We start from the raw sequence: 6839 nt of genomic DNA, 5'->3' as shown, positions 1-6839 counted from the left end.
ACTTGTCAGAAGGAGAGCTTAACGAGAAAGTGAGCGGTTTATGGTCAGTAAAAGAGTGAATTCACGGCCTTCGATGTGGTGTTGGAAATGCCGTACAGCACAATGCATAGCTAGGAGTTCCCTACCGAATGTGCTGTATCTCGATTCGGTGTCTAGCAACCTTCTAGAGAAAAATGCCAAGGGTTGCCAGAAGTTGTTAACCCATTGTTGTAAGACGCCACCGATTGCCGAGTCCGATGCGTCTACTGCGATACTAATGGGTGCTTCGGTGTCCTGATGTGCGAGCATTGTTTCTTTAGCGATCAGTTCCTTAACTGTGGAGAATGCTTTTCGTGCGGTGTCGTCCAAATTGATGGATTTCGCATTTCCACGAAGTTGGTCGGTAAGAGGTTTCATAAGTAATGCGCATTTCGGTATGAAACGTCTATAGAAACTTACGAGGCCGTTGAACGTGCGTAATTGCTTGACGGTGGTCGGTTCTGGGTAATCCAGAATGGCCGCCACTTTGGTTCTAAGGGGTCGGATAACTTGAGCATCGATAGTGTGTCCTAGAAAGTCTAACGAGTCGGTTCCAATTTGGCATTTCTGAACGTTTACAGTAATGCCATGTTTTTGTAATCGTTCGAAAACAAGATCCAGATGCTTGAGATGTGTTTCCCTGTCCGGACTTGCGATTAGGCAGTCGTCAACATACGCGTGTACGAAGTTGAGACCTCGAAAAACGTCGTCTATGAATCTTTGGAATGTTTGAGCAGCGTTCCTTAGACCGAAAGGCATTCGCAAAAATTCATAGAGTCCGAAGGGAGTTATGATAGCTGTTTTCGGTATGTCGTCAGTAGCCATGGGGATTTGGTTATACGCTTTAACCAAGTCGATTTTCGAAAAGACAGTTGTACCTTTCAACGTAGCTGTCAAATCGTGAATGTGAGGCAACGGGTAACGATCGGGAATGGTTTTCGCGTTCAATCGCCGATAGTCACCAGTTGGACGCCAATCGTTGCTGTCCTTTTTAGGGACCATGTGCAACGGAGATGCATATGGGCTACTTGACGGTCTCATGATTCCTAAGTCTATCATATGGTCGAATTCGTTTTTCGCTAACCTTAGCTTTTCGGGAGCTAGTCGTCGTGCTTTAGAAAATACAGGTGGTCCTGTAGTCATGATGTGATGTGTAACGTTGCTGGTTACACATGGTAATCTCGGTTGCGTTTGTTGTATCCCAGGGTACTTATCGAGTAGTGGTTGATAGAGTGGGTCGATCATATGCTTAACTGTGACTGGGGATAATCTGCAACCAGAAAAGGAAGTTACGCAAACGGACAAATTAGTGTTTCCGTCTACTAGCTTCCGTTTTCGCGTATCGATGATTAGATTATGGTGTTGTAGAAGGTCCATACCAATGATTGGCATAGAAACATCTGCAACAACGAAGATCCAGTGAATGGGTTTGCGTAAACCCACGTTAAGGTAAACGTACCTTTTGCCATACGTAGCGATCGGTTTTCCGTATGCCGCCTGTAAGTTTAAGGTCGATTCGTGAAGTCGGTCGTTAGGATTTGCTGGGAGAACGCTAACTTCTGCGCCAGTGTCGACGAGGTAGCGAACTCTCGTTGTCACATCTGTGACGTATAACAGACGGCTTTGTTCGCCGGCTACGGTTACCGTTATCGCGTGCCGGCTTGGAAGTTTCCCGAATCGCTTTTCGAGTCACTCGGTTTCGTGTTGGGAAAATTGCAGGGTTTTCTGCAATTTCTGGAAAACTTTCCATACTGGTTATGATACCAGCACCAGTCGGGGTTATCTGTCTCTCGTGGTCTAGAGACAGATCGCTTACGTGACATGCTTCTACGTGGGGTGCGCGATCTCTTACGGTCGGTACGAAGGCTAAGATAACGCGTGAGCGTGTGACATAAGTCGTTTATATCGTTCTGAGTCGTTTGAGGTTTTTCTTTGACTGAAAATACCTCGGTAGTAGAAGGTTTCGTAATTTCTAAAATGCGGTCGGCAGATGCAGCTAGCTCGGAACGAGACCAGAACTGCTTGCACCTGTTGGGGAAGTTTTGACAAGAAGAGTTGTTTGAATAGACCTTCGTCGAAAGTTCTTGGGCCTATAACCTCTCTCATCCGTTGCAACATGTCTGTCGCAGAATCGTGTTGCAGGTCGATATTGTTGAAGAGTTGATCTAACCTTTGTCGATCGGTTAGGTCTCCTCTTTTAAGAATCGAGCGTTTTAAGATTTCGTAAGGATCGGAAACATCACTAGTAAACATACTAGGTGTTACGTACCTGTTGAATTCGCGCGGTAGTGCCTTGACTACTGCGAGGAATTGTGCACGTGTGTCGATCACGCCGTGCTCGGAGAAGTCGGCTTCTGCGTAGCAAAACCAGGCTTCGATGTTGTCGGGCCAGAAAGGCATGAGTTGAAACGAAGGCGGGTTCAAAGTCTTAAGCTTGAGTACTTTAGGTGTCTGTTCAGTCATGATGAAGTATGATAATGAACGAGGGGAAAATATATATATATATATCCAAGAAGAAACACGAAAAAAATCACAATGTTTAAAAAAATAAAAAATAAGGCAATGATATATAAAAATCCCAAAAAGGAACAGACTCACAGTTGCAATTAAGTGTACCAGATCACGTCGGGCTCACCAATGATGATGTCACAGGTATTCAGTGTTTGACAACGCTTCTACCAGTAACACCTAATATATTTCGTTCCCACCAAGAGAAATCAAAAGACAGAGTCGAGGAGATCGGAAGAGTACATTTGGCGATGACTAATATATCGGAATTCTCTGATCTAATCTGGCTAGCGATTGCGGTAGATGTTGAGCACAGCGTTACCACACGTGATCTGGTGCGGATGCCTGACCGAGCGCCTTCAGCTAGATGAGTCCACTAAAACATATGGTCAGCATCCAATGTCGAAAACTTACAGAGCTATTTATTTTGGGGATTTATTTACCGCTACAAAACAATACACTTGGATACAAACCTCGTTAATTCAAGGTCTACCTTCAAAAATGTGGCCAGAACTTTTGTTAAAAACCCTTGTTTCGTTAATTTCCTCAAATGATATCAGGAAATCATCAACCTAAAAACACTACACATTACTTCTAGAATGTCTGGTATATTTGAATCAAATGGTTTTAGCAAGGCATTAGGTGGGTTTGTCACAGATTGACAAGTACGTGGTCTCAAATGGTGGAATAGTCATTCTACGCTCATGGATTGTCCCCTTCGAATCACTGTCCTCTCAGAACTGTCGCATAAAGTTTCTATCCCCACAGGGTTTTTCAGCTAAACGAACGTTTCTTTAGCATCCAATAATATTTCAGCACGGCAACTGTGGGAATTAAGCAGAAAACCTGAAGATTACGCTATCTAATCCAGCCCGACTTAAAAGACATCTTTTATTCACAGCTATTGACATCTCTCTCAGCTATCCAGTTCTCAGTTCTTTTTCTAGACTATCTCAGCACACTACTGATGAAGTGACTCAGTCAGGTGTTAAGTCAACCGCAATACTTGGTCGTCAATGACAGTATGAAAGTTTTTGCTAGTCAAGTAGTTGCTCTCTTTGCCTATTGAAAACACAACTATTAAAATATTCTTATAGGTTTAAAAACATCCTTACTTGGTTGTAATGGGCCAAGCTTCCAACTCTACCTTAGAATTGCGTCTAACCCGAAAGCATATGCGTCAGAAGTTAGAGCAAAATTTCCGACTAGTGAATACAGTAAAAAATAAGCTTCGTGCCGTGGTTGATATACACGGGTAAAGTTCACACGATGCCATGCTCAGATCAAGCGTGTAACACCTAACTTGATTAGCTCAGTCCTATTTGTCGGGTTGTGTGATTAGTTTTATTATACGTTTGCTCGTAAATCTATTTCCTTGGCTGCTGATCCGAAGTCATCATTCTTTTGATCCGTAAATTTTCTAGGCATGTTGAACAATGAACAAACTCAACGGTCTGGGCACATTTCCGTACAATGCAGTACCGTATGCAGATGGAAATAGTTCACAATTGAATTACAATGTTTTTAGTCGCTATGACTGGACCATTCGTATTTAGATTACAAAATTTACGAATTTTTCATGTACAGTTTCCTTTATCGACTATTAGAGATTATCTCGACTGTTTGTTTCAAAACGTTATCAGTATAAATTCAGAGTGGAAGAGTTTTTTATAATTTCATAGCATTCCTACTTAAACAAGAGACACAAGTTCGTAAAGCTTGTAAGCAGTTTCATTCTTGATACAAAATTCAAATAAGTAAAGGGAGTGGATGAACTTGAAAATGTCACGGACACAGTTATTCTGAACACTACTACCCAAAAAATCTTACATGATGATCTCAAAGCCGTTTTAACCAGAAGTCGAGAATGTAGGGAAGCGATGATATATCTGCATAATTTGCAATATGTCTGAGTATATACAACCTAAAATGACTAATTGTCGTAACAGATACGCAGCACAGCATATTCAAATATGATCTGGCGCAGATATATGACCAATCATCAGCATCCAGGGATGTGTCCAGTCAAACTAGCAAGGTCAGAATAAGTGTTGAGGACTTACTATTTATTCTGGGTATTTCAAACCATCGAAAATTTATACAGAACAGAAAAATCTATTTTCATATAGCAAATATAGGAACAGAACTTATTCAACAAAAACCTTTTTGATTGAATATGGTCGGTAAAGATGACGGCCGAAACGAGTATATGCATATCTCGGAGTTAAAAGTATCAGTTTTGATCTGTTATTAATTCTGACTCTTATGAGTTTAATCAAGGCGCTAAGGTTACTTTACCAAATACGAAGTCAGTCAGATATTCAATGAACCTAAGGCAAGTTCGTACTACAGACTACAGACTACAGATCTGTATTTAAGTCATGGTGGATGTGGCGTTTGTGCTAATTAGCAATTCCCTTATACATTATCTCAAGTCTGGATCGAATTAAGGAATACGATACTGTTGTACGTAATGAATGAATGCTGGTCCATTGGTGACTACCAGAGTACGAATAAATAGACTTGGAAAACACCACTATACTTTGATGCTTTGAAGTAGATTTTGAATCTTGAATTCCTCTTAGAAAGTCAAAGCGACTTCTGTTTGAAGTACTCTGAGACTTTGTTTACATTCAGCAATTACACATCATTTGTCATAACAGTATTGATAGAAACAATATTCACATCCATGTAAGTAAAGAAGAAAATTTCAACGACTGGAAAAGTAGAGGGAGGAATTTGTACACGCCACTTTTCTAGCTTGAGATAAGTCACGCTAGCATTCAGGAGGTCTGGAAGTTAAATAATTAGTTGTCCACCAAAATTACATTTCGAATTTTGAGTTTGAAGCTGTAGAACAAAATCTTTTATTTTTTGATTCGGAGAGCATGCTGATCTATTGAGTTGTTCTTTTTCACATATTTTAAATTATATCATATGAACACTCAGTAAGCAACCATTTTAGTTTTCTTACACAAAGATAAAATGGGCTTGTCAGCAAATATGGGGTTATTTAAACCAGTTATGAGATTCTCTTCCTGTGGACATTAGAAAATGAGTGGCAAATTTATCATTCTAGAGTTTACGTGGTCAGCAATAAGAGTCAAGGTAAGAGTCTAGATAATGTTCAACTACTCGTGATGATGCACCGATAATCAGTTTTCTAATGTCATTAGAATCTATGATTGGCGTAAAATCAATTACAGATATGAAGTGATATTGGAAAATAGCAATGATGGTATCATGCAGTAGCACATCAACAAGACACAACGATAAAAAATAAAGAAGTCCCAAATTTAAAGTCAATAGTATAGTTTGTGTTATGGTGTAGTCAAAAATTGAAACAGACAATAACGCAACACTTAAATTATATGATAATTGAAATAGTTATTTACCGCGAATTCCACTTGCCACATAAGTTTATCCCGATTATGCTACTGTTTTCAGAGACCCCAAAACCATTGAATTTTGAAATAAATATAACTCACATGGATTTGAACTACTCAACAATAAACCGATTTGTGAAACCGTTGAACACCCAATTTTCATAAATTTAATTTTAAACTCATCAGTCCAATCGGATCGATAATTGATTAGAATACATAGTTTATTTAAGATACTAAATGTTCTATCAGCGTACTGTGAATTTTATGTGCAACTTAGTAGACTAATCTTCTTTACATGAAAGTGGCTTACTCAGTTCAAACTGATCAGCCTATTTCGATTTTACAATACTTAGAGCCCTTAAAATTTTAACGAATGAGCCTTTAATCCTACCATCGCTACAATGGCGTCGGTATTTTGAATCTTTAATCGTTTCGATCAAAAGATAAAGTGACTGAGATGAACAAAGTGGTAATTTCTGACGGAAATAATCCTCAATTCCGACCAAAAGGGTTTCACAGGGTAGAAAAACGCATAAATTTACCAGATATGAGAATATACACCATGAAATTAAAGCCACTATTTACTGTACTGAATTACTATTACAATTACTGTATACTTTAAATGCTTTATTTTTGTGTATTTTTCTTTGTGAAAAATTATAAGAATATAAAGTTTTTCTGGCCTGGGACCCAAACTTCTTCATCTCATGTTGTTTTTCTAATTGTTCTATATATATATATATATATATATATATATATATATATATATATATATATATATATATATATATATATATATAATGGTAATTAGCCAGATCTCTAGTTGATTCAGTCTACTCTACTTTTAATGGGAGAATGTATCCATGTTATTTAAAAATGTATGACTCAATAAGGGAGTATAATGGTAATCTTTAGTAATCTCAATAC

Source organism: Schistosoma haematobium, chromosome ZW, assembly GCF_000699445.3.
Source record: "Schistosoma haematobium chromosome ZW, whole genome shotgun sequence".
Taxonomy (NCBI): Eukaryota; Metazoa; Platyhelminthes; class Trematoda; order Strigeidida; family Schistosomatidae; genus Schistosoma; species Schistosoma haematobium.
This window is presented reverse-complemented; position numbering follows the sequence as displayed.